This window comes from Haliaeetus leucocephalus, unplaced genomic scaffold (genome assembly GCF_000737465.1).
Source record: "Haliaeetus leucocephalus isolate CR32 unplaced genomic scaffold, Haliaeetus_leucocephalus-4.0 Scaffold151, whole genome shotgun sequence".
Taxonomy (NCBI): domain Eukaryota; kingdom Metazoa; phylum Chordata; class Aves; order Accipitriformes; family Accipitridae; genus Haliaeetus; species Haliaeetus leucocephalus.
Window position 1 is genome coordinate 11,120,542 of NW_010972587.1, and position 16,684 is coordinate 11,137,225.

Below are 16,684 nucleotides of genomic sequence, written 5' to 3' on the forward strand. Positions count from 1 at the left end.
TGGGCTACTCGCAGCAGCAGAAAACAGTTATCCAAAAAGCATTTTCCCCCTCCTCCCCCAGCCACAAAATAAAGCCAAAAGATTTAAATATCAGGGTTTCTACTGAACAAGTTACCACAACAGATTCCCCAGAAGTTTTTCCACAAGATGCCAGAATAGCTGATTTATTTGTAGAAGTCATAAAGGCAATGTGGATATGCCAACATAAGAGACACACATTCAGCTAATGCTGTGAGCATCTTCATCATGGAACCATGTTGCTGCCACCTTTCAGAAAACACTAATCTCCATTCAAGAAAAGGTTCATTTTCCCTCTGTTATTTCAGGTAAAGTGACATGCCACTAAATAAATCGCATGATACATCACTTCACTGCCAAGGCTAGACACCGTTTAAACTGAATAGCAAATTCACCAGACCGTCACACAGCAGCTTGAGCAGCTTTAGTAAACTTAATTCATTTCTCATTTTTGGGAGGCTATTTAATAATTGCCGTACAAACTGACTATGCACAATTAACAATTGTAGCTTCATTTCTAAAGTCTTCAGGTGTGAAGATCTGTACTGTACATAACTCTTTAGGTTTCTGAAAGCACAGAGTCATCAGTTGCATGATTAATTCATCAGAAAAAAGTGACTGGGGAAAAGAATGCAAATGGAGCCATGCTCCCTGATATTTAAAGTCCTATTCCACCTAGCAAAAGAAATGCCTCCCCTAGTTTCCTGTAAACCAAAGGTCTTAACTCTTCAGTAGTACCAGTGGATCTTAGCAATTTGTAGATGGTTGTGCTTCCAGTCTAAACAGCAAGCATTCAGATTAGGAGGTGAACTAGGTGTCTATTTAGCTCTGGCACAATGCTTATTCCTCTAGGTAGGGAAAGGCCATGCCTTGAAAAACTTCATAGCAACCAGCTGGACCTATTCAGTGCTGAGGATCAGATATTTGTTTCCCTCACTCCCCTGCCCCATCGAAGCACAAGGCTATCAGAAATGACGTGGTAAACCAGCAGGCACTCAGGTGCCTAGAGCAGAAGTACCATTGGCATACACAGTGAGGTTTCAGTCTCCTGCTAAGGCAGCTCTGAATCCTCAGCAGTAATTCCTAGTGGCTATTTCAATAAGGCTAATATTCCTCCTTCCAAAAGACAGCATCTGAATCAGGAGCCTACTGCCATTAGTTCAGCTGCAGCTGAGGCTCAGGGCCAAGAGTCAACCCATCCATGAAGACTACAGATTGTCATTCTGACTCGGCTAACTCAGACCTGTTTTGTTCCTTCTACATAAAGGTACTTCCCACAAGCGTTTGTTTATTTTACAGTGGCACATAGTAACATTCTGCAACTTCTGCAATCAGGTTGTTTTTAGCAATAGCATACAATCTCTCTGAAGAAAGGGAATTGGGAAGGGCAGTATCAGCTCCTCCACTCAAGGGACAAACTTCAAGCCACCTGCTAAAGTGTTGAATTTGTGCACGTTAGACTAATTCCAACTGGCCACTGCTGAAGGTACAAACTCTTAAGAACCAAGATTTGTATGTCCAGCTCACGGTTTCCAACGAACTTCCTCAAAGGGCCATTGCAATTACACATCTGACAGTGGCGCATCTCAGCTCAGAGCGAGTTTCTTTCCCCATACAGCCAAGCAGGGCCTCACCAACCAGCCCTGGTAAGTCAGAAGCTAGTTAAATTTTCAATCCAGCCCCTGCAGCCCACAAGTTTCCCTTACTGCAGCAAACAGGTAAAGCAGAGTAGAGAAGCCGAGAGCTTCGCTAGCCCGAGGCCAGCAAGACTCAGGGAAATGACTGTTTCCCCATTGCAGGGAAGTGACTGCAGTGCATCAGCATATCATGAAACAAGAGTGACACAGCACCATGAAACAAGAGATAACATGAATTACCAAAACTCCCACAGTTAGGGACTCAGTCTTTATAGAGGTAATTTTGGAAGACGCACAGAAATTTCTCCCTCTGCCTCCTAGTGCTCCACAGCTAAGCAGTCTCCTGCATTCCTGTGTTCCTCCCAGAATACCATCCCCTGGTTTCCCAGCACCTTCAACAGACTCTTTAGCTTGAAGGACACATAGCAGTCTGTCGCTATTTCTAATGAAGAAGAGAAAGTAGACTGCTAGGAAGCACCTGTGCTAGGACTGTTCTCCAAAATGCTGCTTATTATTTCAGTCCCATTAAGAATGGCTTATTTCAATTTGTCAAGGGAAGTACAGGAAGAAGCCATCTGAAAACCTTTATAATTAAGGATGATTTTAGTAGCGTTTCCAAAAAACCTACCTGATGTAGGCAAGACTTAGAAAAAACTGGCGCAAGTATGAAGTCTGCTAGTAACAAGTAGCAGACTCATTTTTCACTCTTTCAGACTTCATAATTTTTCCCTAGGCAGGCTACCAAACACTGGTTAGGAAGAAGTGAAACTTCTTACTGAGGAGTCCTACACATTGAAAAACAACCATACACCTCATTACAAAGTTATATTATGAAATTGGCTCATTTAAGTTATGTGCATATTCAAGTCTGTACACTGTGTCAGGCAGGTTGACAGCCAAGCCCTACTGTGGTCTCTAATCTATGTTTAGTTAAATTCTTAGTATGATTCTACTTCCAATATTTTACAACATTGTTTTCTGTTTCCTCCTTTTCTGGAGGAAAGGGATGCTTTAAAATAGGCACAAATTTATACCAACAGAATCCTGAATATCCTTCATATGTTTAACATTCACAGGTATAACAGCACAGATTATAAACAGTGCTTCCCATTCACCTTCAGGAGAAACATGCATTTACACTGAACATTTGTGTAGTTTTGTATTTTGCACTTGTAGACTCGATACCAGAGGCTAGTAGCTTTCTCTAGACTGGTAATAGCAAGTTGATTCTTGGTACACTACCACTCCTGCTACAGGCGTCAGATCTTTGCACATGTATCCGTTCCTATCGAAATCTTTCCCTCTAACCAAATCAGCATGAAATTGGGGTGGTGGTTGTTTTTTCTGGTTTTGGGGTGGGTTTTGGGGGGTTTGGTTTTTTTGTTGGTTGGTTTTTGTTTTTTTTGCGGGGGCTGGTGGTGGAATATCTTATTTTGTTGGTATCTGAACACAATTTAGAGCAGTTATGTAATTAAGGGAACTCAGCAATGTGATCAAACAGTATATGGTCAGAATCCAGAACCAAACTAAGTGTGAAGGAACAAACAATTCTAGGCAGCTACACAGCTGCCTGTCAAAACCACAATCTGGTTTGAGGCATGATGCTTTATGCACATAATTAAGACTAAACAGCTTTCGAGACCGCTTTCTTCCTTAAAACTCAAAAAGTAGGTACTTACTAAAACATTACCTTGTTGTTGAGCAATTACTATTAAAATAAGCCATTAGCTGTCAAAAAGTATTTTTTCACTGAGCAAATACTTTCAAGTATTTAAACAATTGCCTCAGCAAAATTGCTCAAAGAAAGCTTAAACCAAGCTATTTTAAGCTACTTTATTATTTTAAGCTATTTTAAGATTAGGAATCTCTAACTCCTTAACTTGGAGGTTTCTAAAATACACTGGGCTTTCCTAGAAAATGGAAGCATTTCCCTCTGCACTGAGAATCCTCAGCTGTTCTTGCTTGACAAAATTAAGGTTCAAGGCAGGCATTGCTAAACTAAATTTTATGGCCTATATTTTGCAGGTCCACAAGTTTTGGTTTACTTGTCAACTAACGTGAACATTATTAAAATACAACTTCGGACATTAAAACAAAAATTATTGAGCATGGCAGTAAAACTCTAAATTCTGATCATAAGTGGGGGATATCCAAGTCATAGGGCTAAACTTCAAGACCTCAATCGACAATAGCATGCCCAAAGGGAAAAACTGGAAGAGCAGAATATTTGGTAATGGGAACACACTTGCTGTGAGAGGAAGACTTGTTCTAACCTTTGTGTGAACACCTGGGCAACTGCCTGTTTTCATACAGCCAAGCAGTCCCTTCTCAGTACAGCAATGCCTAAAGACATCTACAGACAGCCACAGGTATACTCAAAGAGAAATCTAACAGGAGGAACCACAGAGAGTTCAGCTGCACCAAATTCTTAAATCGGGTTTGCACAGTAGCTTTCCTGTTCCAAAATGTTTGCTTGTATAATTCCTGACTGTCAAATATCTGGACAAAAGACTGCACTTTCCAGGAAATGCACCTTGCAGGCCTGAAAAGCCAGAAAAACATCCTCAGCTTTAGCAACCAGAAGCCAAGCTCTCCACATCACAAGGCTCAGGGATTCTTGTTCGGAGATATTCTGAACTAGAAAACATTAAAAAGGCAGTTTGGCTTGTTATTCCACTTATCCAGCTTCAGACCAGTTACTGACCAGAATAGCAGGGTAGGTTATTCTCTCAGTCCTCTGAAACTGTTAAACCATCCCTAAATTCCAGAAAGCAAAAATAACTAGACTAGTAGTATAACAGAGTAACAGCATCAGAAAACAAGAACACATAATAAATTGCATTGGCACATAAATATGCCTGTTGACTTCCAAGAGCAATTGTTTTGATTATGGACATAACACCTTTCTATACCAAGACCTCATTCAAGGCCTGAACTTCTTCCATTCTGGCTGAGAATTTTTATATCCAATATCTCTTCACATAGGAAGAAACCAGTAGTCTCAGAATGAGCAAATAAATGTACAGAGCACTGTAATTTATGGAAGTTCTCTTACCCCATGCAAGGCTTCCAGATGTTATACCTCTTTATGTACATAAGCACACAGTACCTATAAAAATAGGGCTCAGATGTATGACTAGATGTACAAGTAGTTGGTATCTTAATTTGGATAGCCCCATCCAAACATTGATACACAAAAACAGACCAGACTACAATTACAAAGGTATATACAACACCAGTGCTTACCATTATAGCAGGAGATAGCATCTGAGACACCTGATTAGCTTTCAGTAACTATTTGTTGACCCATTTTTCAGGAAAATCCCTCTTCCATTCATTAAACTGTTCTTAACCCAGAATTTCACACAGGCATTTTTGTAAGAGGTGCTATTCGACTATTTAAGCTCACGAAAGCTATTTTTGCAGAGCCAGCAGAGGGAGTACAGACATCATTTTACTTATCAGCTATGGAAAAGATACTCACCTTGTAAGAAAGCACTAAAAGAGCTGTGCCTGCAAACCTAATGCGGTTACTTTAAAGCATGCCAAGAACTTCCTCAGGCTTTCAGAGACATGTATGTCAATGGCCAGGAGAGTTGGTGTTTTGTTTCTGATCCCCACCCAGCAGTCACATCTCAAAGTCTGGTATCTGACAAAAATGGCATGATCAGCTCTAACAGTACTAACAAGTACCATAAGCCTGATGCTTCACATGTCAAAACCAAATGTTACATAGCTACAGTTCAACCTAGTCAACAATTTCTATTCCTATGGATTCTGCTGTTTCTCCATTTCAGAAAACCTAAACCGTTTTGGTTGTTCATTTCTTAAAAAGCAGCTTCATCTGGAAGAGAAGTTGAGAAACTCAGATTTCAAGATTACCCACTAGCAAAAGAGCCAGGAAGGTTCGGCGTGGTGTTGGCCTGGAAGGTAACAAACAGCTAACCTTTCTGCTGGCATTCCCAGAGGCACACACCTCCTGGCAAATCTGGTTTTACACATCCTCTGAGGCAAGAGCTCTGCTGCTTTATTTAGCATTTCCATTGATCAGCCTGCTTTGGAGTTGGCAATTAGGACTGAACCCTGTTGACACAGCAGCGGCTGTGGAAACAGTCTGAAAGAGGAACAGGCTTTAGGCAGACAAATTGATAGCTTTTTGCCATCTCATGGCGGTGAATACTAAGCTCTAGGCCAACACAAGACAACATACCTTCCTGGCAAAAACTTCATAAACAGACACTCCTTGCTTGGTTAGACTGCAAAATTTTGACAGGATTTTTTTTCTTTTTTAAATAAAGTCAGCATTTCCCAACTTCTTTGTAGGAAGCTAAGCTAATACAATATTCTTGCCATTCTTAAGGATTCAACAAACTATTTTATCGGGTGGTTATTTCTAAGTTTCACTATTTAGAAGTTCATATACGAAGAGGTCACACAAATGCAATGAGCTCCTTAGCCTCAAAATTTCCTCTAGAAGAGCAGCAAAACACTCTCCTCCTCTCAAAGATAAATTTCCATAATCTTAAACTTCACATGAACTTTAAAAAGCTTTGACAACTTGAATCATTAGTTTTTGATTACTACCTATCCAAGAAGAAGAATGTGCCTGTAGCTATGGTATTTAGCCTTCACTTGTTTCAAGTTCTGAAAATAGAAGAACCACCCTTTGGCAAGTTAGACGGCTGCTTCTGCTCCCCACTTCCTACAGGAAAGTGGTGTTCGCTTCTCAGCTTCATTTTCACATAGCAGTTTCGCTAAACGAGTAAGTCAATGGCCCAAACTGGTTCCCATTTTACAAAGCTTATGGTCGAATATTGTATAGCTGACTAAATTTTCTCCCCTAGCGTGGGACGAGACCACCTCACCATTTTGCTGTTGAAATTCAGGGCTCCAGCAGCATCCGTGGTTCCCAGGACGCTGACCAGGCTGCTCAGTGTGCTTTATGTAGGGCAACCACAGCAGAGGAAGCCCTGCCTCTTCCATCACAAACATGGTGATGCCCAAGTATCAGGATGTGTCCCAACCACTCTGATCATCCTGCCCTTCCCCAAGTTATTGCCGTCTCTTGTGACAACAGCAAAGTTTCTGCAGATACACGAGAAGCTGATCCAGATAGGAAAAATGCTGTTTTTCAGGCAGATTGGTTATCTAACCGGACTCACCACACAGATAATCCAATACCAGTGCCAACTCAAAACAGGGCACAGAACTACAATGGACCTGCTTGAGTCAAGCAAACGTGAAACCATGCTTACAGGAAAGATGCATTTGTCTAAAGATGTGACTGAATTTATGACAACAAAGTCTTAAACAGGTGGTATAAGCAAGGTGAATGCCAAAAATTCACAAAGCAATTTATTGGTTGAGTATGATACCACAACTCTAATTCATTCTGCAACTGGAGCCTCATTAAGCTCCCAAATAATTATGTTTATAATACCCTTTACATCTGAGAGACTGACATTAGGCTTCTAATCAGCAGGTTAAAACATGTGATCTATTTATACAGAATAGGTAGGTTGGGGGGAAGGACTGAAAAGCCCCTTGAAACATGAGTGTATTTGGAGCACTCTTCCTCTTGGATAAGTTTCTACAGCAAATTCCACAGAATTTTACACTTTAAAATTACTACAGCTGCCTTTAAGGATCTACGGAGGTTTGTTGTTATCTCAGTTTTTCACCTGAAAAGCTGAAGACCTTACATTTAGAACACAGCAGAACAATTACTGATTCCAGTATTAATCACTCCCTGAGATTTAGTACTTCAATAATTAGCAACAGACAGCATGCAGCAGATGTGAGAGCTTTTTTAGAAGCCAATGCTGAAGTTGTGCTCTTCCCTTACCCCTTCTCCTCTCACCACCTGGACGTCAGAACTGAAGTTCTGAAGCCTGTTTGCATTCCACGGGTTACAAGTTTACATTCCTCCCATCGCACCCGAGATTCACCTGATCAAATGGTAACAACTATATCTAAGGTAGGCACCTTCAGGCTTTTTATTTATTTATTAAATAGGCAATGGGTACATAATAACTTCTCCACGGAAGGATTAAATTTAGCCACCTAGGACACGATCTAAAATAGTCATGTGAATCTTATCTTAGATGCGCTTGCGTCTTTTCAACAACAGAAGAGGCCCGGAGTGACAAATTTCAGGGTTTTTTTAAGATGTTTATGTAAGTGGCCAGGATTGCTCCGCTGAAGTTAAGCGCAGTCAGCTGAAGTCGCCTATCAAGCAGCTGCACTACCATGTCAGAGCAGGCACTAGCAAGAGGAAGGATGTGGTTTCACAGTTAGTTTAGGAATATTTGAGCCTAAGCTACTGCCTGAAGGTACAGTCCTGCGCCCCAGCCTGTGCCAGCGCCGATGGTCACCCGACCTCAAGGTCAGGGGACAGCCCTCGATGAGGACCAGCGATGAGGAAGACGGCAGCCATGCCGGCGGTTCCTCCAGAAGGTCACACGGGTGATGGGGACTACTCCCTTCCAGGCCTCACCAGCCCAAGTCAATCGTGGGAGCTCTTCTCCTCACCCCCTCGTTCATCCTGGGAAAAAGAAGAGCCTGGCTGCACCTTCTCTGTGAGGCCCCGCTGAAGACCATCACCAGGGTCCCTCCTCCCTTCCACGTCAAGCAAGGCCGCCTTGCTCATCCTCTAACCGGCTTAGCGACCCTCTGCCAGCCTCTCCCTGTCAGGAGAGGTGCAAAACAGGACGCCGTTCTGGATGCGGCCTCACGAGCACGATGGAGGTCGAGAACCTGCTGGCCACGCTCCTGCTGATGTCCTCGCCAGCACGGGAGAACCCTGCTGCTGACTCAGGCTCCCCTGTCTAGCAGCGTGGCCAAGACCTTTCCTCCAGACCTTCCTCCTCCTCCTCCAGCCCCATCACAGGGGGACAGGCCCCAGCAGCCCCCACTTTCCTGTTCACCCTCAACCCCAGGGATCTAGACCCCCCCCCGGCAGCCCTACCACCACAATCCAGCACCCACGCATTGCCGTTTCCAGCTACCCCTACCCGTCACAGCGAAGAGGAATGCCCTTCGTTAGGGTTTTTTACTTTGCCGGCTCAGTAATGCTCAGGAGGGGCCTTTGGCAACTCCCGTCAGGAGCTTGAAACAAGCCTGGTTTATGATTACTGCCTCAGAGTAACATGTATTTACTTCGACCGGTTGAAAGCGTTTTGCCTGTGGTTATATATAGCTTTATTCTCCATATTCATTTCTCTAGCTTTAGGTTTGACAATAGCATGAGAACATTAATCTTCCAGCCTATGCAAATTCAGTGTTTCAGTTTTGGAGTGAGTAGTCCACTTACCAAAAATGTTACTACAGTATCTTCCCAGAAAATAAAGTACTCCCCTCAAGCATCTACCCCTTGTATTTTTCCATCTGGTAAACTGATTTCCTGTGCTTTGAGATAGCTTAATTTCACACTGCAGCTTTAGGGCGTCAGACTTTGCATAACCAAGACAACCTTTTCTGAATGGTTTTGGTAATACAGTTTGAGGTGCTGCTGTCCAGTGCCCAGCAACGCCAGGATCAACAAGGAAAAAAATAAACCACATGTGAATTGTTCATTCACAAGCAGACAATATCCTTAATAAGTACCGCTGCTTTATATGCTGATATTTCATTTTTGGAAGTGTGTGTTTGTACTAAAGCTCTTTCAAAAGGTCTCTGTAACCTGGTATGCACCATGAGCGGCCGTCTCTCATCTGAAGGATAGCTCCGCTACGAGTGCCTCCACTAACAGAAACCAACTAACATGCAAAACAAAAAGAAATCTGAAAGGTAAGAGACCATGCTTTTCTCAAATCCTAGATAATTTAGTGCTTTATTACCAAATCTCTTTCAACTCGCTTTAGAAATACAGCTCCAGTTTAGAAACAAACCCCTAGATCTGCAGTCACCACAGCCAAATCTACCTATCACCAACAGAAAGTCTGAAATCAGACTTTGCGTAGATGTTAAGACATTTCACTATGCAAAGCGAGCTCATTGCAGAACGTGAAAATCGCAGCCACTGTTAACTACACGGATTTCAGAGCTGAAGTAGGTGAACACAGGCTGAAATGATTGGAGTTGTTAATAAAGCAGAAGTAAAGCAGTTGTACTAGCAGCGGTAAGAGCACCTACCCTCTCCAGCTGTCAGTCTCAACTATGTACATTTGAAAGCTGTCTGGCACAGATCCTGCCAGCCAGTTTAAATCATTTTATTTTTCACACAACCTCACCGGAATAAGGCTGCTAGACACTGCTCTAACTTATGTATTGATTTGCATTGTTATTCCATAGGCTTCATGAAGTTTTGCACCAGCTTCATTCCCGAGCGAAGAAAAATTGGCAGACTCAAGTGACATAAAGCAATTTAAAGTGCAATATCAACAGTGATAGCAGTTGCACCTAGATGAAAGTGAAAAAACTCCTGCTCAATATGCATATTACAGTCCTGCTTTGGTCTCTATCTAAATAGCCAGGAGAGGTTCAAAAATACTACCCTTTCACAAATAATTTAATGTTAGCCATACCTGTCATCTTTTCTACCCATTTCTTGTTACTATCTCCTCAGTCTTACCCACATAAAAAACCTCAGAAAGCAAGTCTGGACGCACAATATGACAAGCAACTTTTCATTTCCTCCACTGCTGCAGTATCAGAAACCACCTAGGCATATAGCTAATCCGTTGTAATATTTTTTAATATTTTACTTAGTGCAAAGATCTCTATGCATAGATCCAAATAATCTTTTCTGGAAAGCCATTAGGTGAAGGCTGGCACTCAAACTACTCTCCGATCTGCTGCCAGAACAATAACTTCAAGTTCTTCTACACAAAAAGGTTAATACTCTCTAGGGAATGGTTTCACGTGATGACCACGCAAGGAAGAACGTTCCCACACCATCGATTCGAAGACTCGTGCCGCTTCCCTCGTACGAGCCTCGCCTCTCGCCTTGGAGATCCCAGTCTGTGCACAAGGATTGTGTAACACAAATCATCTACTGGCGCAGCAAGGAGATGCAAAGGAGCAGAGATGGCGCAAAGGAGGGGGAAGTTATTGAGCAGCCCAGGACAGTGTGAAATGAAAGTAGCTACCAGGCCACCTCAGCCACCCCATGAAACTTTCCACTCACAGTGACAAGCCAAATAGGCAAGTACAAACGAAGCTGTCTCGCTGTCCTCGCAGTCTCTTGGACTATGCTGATCAACACAGCAGCTTCAGAGGACCATGAGAAAAGCGTGCCATAACTTCAGAATATTAAAAAAGCAATCAAACATCTTATATGAACAGAAGTGACTAGCAAGTCTCCTGATCAGGACTTGAAAGACTCACATCCCTTGAAACACCTACCATATAAAACCAAATGTTTTCCAAGCTTTTGGAGAGTCACGGTGGCCTCTTCACTTTTTATAATATTCTACAAGTATTCATAAAATAAGCTTCCAGTAGCTACAAGACTACTTTACTGCTAGTGACTAAGCTCCTTATTTCAATGAAGAGCATAGCACTATGGTCCTTTCTTTCTGTGGTGGAAAAACTCCACCAAACACAGCTAATATCTCTTCTTCCTCCTTTCTCCGTATGGAGCTATCAGTTGTTTTTTTATTGGTTTTAAATCCAGATAGATATTCTGATCTGATTTGCAGATGAAGTTTATTCTTTCATGCAGCTATGGGGTGTTTTTTGTTTGTTTGGTTGTTTTTTTTTTTTTTTTAAGAAATTTGTTATCACATAAGACCAAGACGTCTCAATTTCAGTAGAAATGCAGTAGTTCAGGAAGCCAAAGTACACACCGCAAGCAACACATCCTTGTATTTGCATAGACGCAGAAGCAATCCTGAAAGATCCACACGGACAAGCCGCCAGTCACTTGTCAAATAACAAGTGCAAAAATGGTTGTGTGATCTCTATGTAAGGGCACGGCACATCTGTAACATTCCAGCGAAAAGAGCACTTGATTTTTCTTCCACTGGTGCACGTATTGTAAAGGTGATAAAGACCACCTCAGATTCAAAAATCTTAAAATGAATACCAAAGTTTGCGTTTCGATGAAGACCTAAGACAAACAGAAAAAGAGTACACCACTGTGAACCTCGGGTTGAGTCCCACGAAGTTAGGTAGTTACTGAAAGCAAGAGCAGCCGAATCATCTTTTCTGCCTTGAGACGGGGTTTGTCGCTATCAACTATGCAGAGTGCGGTACATCCCGGGCCTCCTCGTCGTAGACCAGACACTGTACACCAAGTGGTCAGAACCCAATAGTGTTGTATTCCCTGCTGCCACCTTATCTTTCTGTGAATATAAGGGCACAAGTAAGGGTAGCAGATTACAAGTGATAGGCTCCGCAGAAGTGTGTTTTAAGAACACGGTGTTTCCTGTGCTCGCTGGGAATTAAGGCGGCATCCAGCTCGTAAGCAGTATTAAAAAAACTGAGACAGGCAGACCACTGAAGTTCAGTGTAAGTAGGAGTCCACGCAGGAACTTACCTAGCTCTCTCCTCCAAAGCAGTATCAGAAAATAACCAGCGATAAGCCAACACTACCCCCACCGCTGAGACCGGTCATACTTTAAGTGGCAAAACCAGCCCGACTTAGTAGCCGGCCTCAAAGCTTATCAATGAGGCTGTCATCCTCAAAATGCATCCATGCTCTCCTTAACTGCACAGTACAGCTGCAAACAGCAGTAAGGGGAGGGTATACCCTCTTCCGCAGTCCATTCCCCTCCAAAGGCAAGGCAGATGTTGTTTGTCTGTCTTGTAACAGCAGGTTACATCTTATCTCTTACTGGACAAAAAGAATTTGGATTTATTTTCAGAGCAATTTCTGGGCCTTTTTTTTAAAAACGCCTCCTACATTTTCTTTACATTTCTTCTCCCACCAGACCTTTGAAATACCAACTGAGAAAGACTCATGTCTACTTTGCAATTCAGCAAAATTAAACTAATAACACCTCCTGCTGTCATCTGTCAGTTAGAATAAGATTTATAAGTGGCAGCAGCAATCACTTTCATAATGTTTACTGGAATATGAATAGCCTGAACAGGCAGATCCCTCAAATTTACTGTTCGTATCAAGTGAAACCTGTCATGAAAACTAGAAACTCATTTTTATAAACTGTATTTGAAAGCCTGATAATTTAGAAATAAAAGGCAAACCGGACGATACCATGTACTTGTGTTAAAATTACATTTGGTGTAAAAAGATGCGACTGTTCCAGGATGGGTTAGTCTAATATTTTGCCTGTTGATTTCACTGTACATGTAACCCCGCAAAAATCCTCCTTCTATACTGCTTATTATCATTGCTTCCGTCTTCTGTATGCAGCTGCCCTGTTTCAGAGGCACTGAACACATTTTTAGTTTTTACATGCGGATACAAATGTTTGGGGGGCTTCACGAACAAAAAAATCCTTCCTTCCTTCCTTATTTTTTATCACTCTGCTGTGCAATTAGTGAACTAGTTCTTTAGTAAATTAGTTCTTTATTTGAACCTAAAGCTAGGGAAAAACTAACATTAGTGTCAGTTATTTAAAAGTGAAGAAATCTAAACCTAAAGACAAACTATTTTGAGTTAATTCTTAATGCTTGTGAGAAATACCCATCCTCTACATACATCATCCTACATGTTTACTTTTCTTTTTCAAACAGGCAACTGTATCACCTCATGTCCACTGCCCTCCTTGTTCTTCCATCAGTCAACTTTGTACGGAGAAATAAAAATGATGCCTTCAAGAGAAAATTCAACAGGTTTGAATAAAAAAAAAAACCAACCTGCTTGAGACTGTTGCACACACTATAGCAAGCCAGCAGGCAGAGCTGATCTTAGCTTTTCAGACACAATACTGCAACCCCTAGATTTTATCTAATTTTTAATTAAAATACTTTACAGAGAAAGATTATTATCTCCTGAACAGCAGCTTTTAACAAGTTTTATTATTATTATTCATTTTAAGACAAGTTGAGGATACCAAAGAGTACAAATTTAAGAATATTATTGCAATTTTATTGATCCTTTTGGAGGAAAGTAAGCATGCTTTTCTATAACAAAATCTGCTATAGATTCAAGTAGTCTCCCTTATTTCTCATGGGCTAATCATGACTGTTCATTATCCTGCGTTAGATTAAATTTTGCTAACTGAAACCTGACTTCAACTCCGAGCAAAATGCGCATCCTTGTTGCACTAGTGTTATTTCCCCTTTAAAAACAGAAGAGAACATATATTAAAATAAACAGTTCAAACACTGAAAGACATCACTGAGGTCACATTTCAGCGGTAAAGAATGCTCAGTGCCATTAATATTTAGTCTACCTTAATGGAAGAAATTTGAGTTAGAAGATACTTTAGGTTATCTTGTCCACCCTTATGTCAAGGGAGACTTGCTTGCCATGGCATGTTATTGATTGCTTTGCCAAGTCCATTTTGAACTTGTCAGTTAATATTGAGTTCCCAGCTCTAAATCTTAAACGTTGGCAAAGTTAATACTTCCAAAGCATCTGTTTTGGAGGTGGCTTCAGCAGATCCAACCTACGTTTCTTCCTTCTTAATACCTTCATCTTATGACTGTCTCCAGTTTATCATATCCTTTTCTGAATAAACTCAAACAGTAAAAAAAAAAAAAAGGTAATTACTAGACCTTCTTGACTGAGCTGCAGAACATTTACAAGCCTCTCCGCTTCCTGTTAAGCTTCCACAACATGGTTTAGAGGTTCTCGATTTTAACAGCTGACAGAAGTTCTCTATATTGTGGTCCATGAAGGAGTCGCTTTCTAAATGAGATTCTAACATTAGATTGTAGGGCGGTTTAATTGGTAGGATCGCTCACAGATTATTAGCTGATTGTATATTACACGAATGGGGTTCCTTTGCTTATACCATTACCTGTATTCAATGCAACTTTGTAAGAAACCAATACAGTTTACCCAACGCTAATGTGATGCTAGCCTGTTTTCTGCTTTAAGTTCCCAAACACATCTGCTTAATATGCAATAGTGAGTCACTGTATGTGTGCATACACAGTACAGCCACAATTCCCTTTAAAATTAGTTTTGACTTGTATCATTTTAGTTACCCACATGTAAGCAGCATTTTTCTTTGAATGAACTGAAGCAGTAATGTTGCAATTCAGCACCGAGATAGCAACATTGATTGGGAAAACCTGCACACCTCTGTACACAACACAGGATCCCCGTTTTCTTCAGATAACCCAACCTGGGCGGGTTACCGTAACGAACAGAAAGAGCAGCAATACACCGAACGACACAACGATGCTGTTCCAGACCGAAAATTTCACATTGAAGTGTACGGAGGTTTTTTTTCCTCACTGAATTCAGTGACCACTTTTTCCACTGACACCGAGAGAGTTTCCATTCATTATGCCATAAGTATTAAAGTCCTAGTACATTGGAAGCTATTCCTGCCAAAAAATCCAATAGTTTAAAGATACCCAGGTTTACCTCTGTTGGAATTCATGATCTGTGGTGTTTGGAACAAATCCTTGAAAAGCTCCAACAAATGCGTTGGGGGGTGTGGGGGGGGAGCACTAGCTATAGCTACTGTTACCACCTTCTGAATACACTTCATGATGAACCAAGGAGTCGGCAAGTTATCTAGCCAAGATCTTTTCAAGCACCTAAAAAACACAATTTCAACTCAAATTCATTAGGACCCACAAGTGTTTTAAAGATGCAGCAGCTTTTGGACAGGCGGCGGTTTTCCAAAAGCACGCTCTACTTCTCCCCTCAGCAAGTCACGATTGTCAATCGCCGAAGATGCAAGACATGATTCCCAGGTCCATTTGGCTTGGGACATCACTTCCAAGAAGGGACACGTTAAGGGACAATGATTTGGGTATTAACCTAGCTAGTCACCCCTCAGACACTGTTAAGCCAGATACCAGCGCAAGCAGAGCCTCAGAAGGAAGGTTTAAGGCAAGGCACGAGGCGTTATCACCAGTTCCTTCTGAACAGACCTCGAGATGAAAGCCTCAGCACCTGAACTTACACATTTAAGAATGCTGTATGTAACAAATATTTAAGGACTTCTGTAACAGGGATCTTAAAACGGCAAGAAAGAAGCCCCAGAAATCTTGTAACTGCGCATCTTTCTCCCCCCCGCCCCCATGCAGTTTAAAAAGCGAAACGTAAAAAAAAAAAAAAAAGACATTCATGTATTACTAAGGGTTTGCGTCGAGCGTGGAACACGCATAGCACTGCACAGCCTCCTGTTACAGCCGTGCAAACAGGTTGCCCCTCGGGCTGAAACACCCGGGACAGACTCACCCACCGCTCCCGATCTCCAAACTCTTCCCAGAGGGAAGAGGGGGCTCAGGCAGACACCCCCCGCACACGCTCCCGAAGACCCCACGACCATTTCCACGAAGACCTTCCTCCCAAAATCCTAAATCCTGCCGACCTCAGCCTTTACCGCCAAGGCTCGGCGGGGGAAGCCCGGGCGGCGCGGACACCCGTTCCGTTCCGTTCCACCCGTGAGCGGCGAGCGCTCCCTCCCGCGCCCGGCGAGCCGCCAGCCATCCCCCCGGCGGAGGCTCCGGCTCCGGCCCCGGCCCCGCTCCCGAACTCACGTGGTGCCACATCCAAAGGTTACGGGCACCGCCGGGACGAGGACGAAGCGGTCCCCGCCGCCGTCGGAGCCGCTTCCCACCGCCGCTCCGTTCTCACCGGCGGTGCGAAGCCGGCCAGGGTTTTTCTTTCCCGGTTCCCGCAGGGACGCCGCATCCCTTCCCAGCCCGCACCGGTCGATGAGCAGCCCGGTCAGGCATCGATAAATCAAAACAGCCCGCCCGCTCCGACGGGAACAGAACCGAACGACCCGGCCGCGGACAAAAACACCGCCCCGGGGGCGCGGCGGGCGGGCGAGGGAGGGAGGAGGCGGCGGCGGAGGGGGGGACGCGACGACAACGGGGACTGCCCGGGTACCGGTGCCCGGCTCCCGGCCCCCGCGGGGCGGCGGAGAGGCTCCCGGGATGCCGGTGTCGTGCAGCCGCAGCGGGCTAATCCCGGCTACTTAACCCGGCGG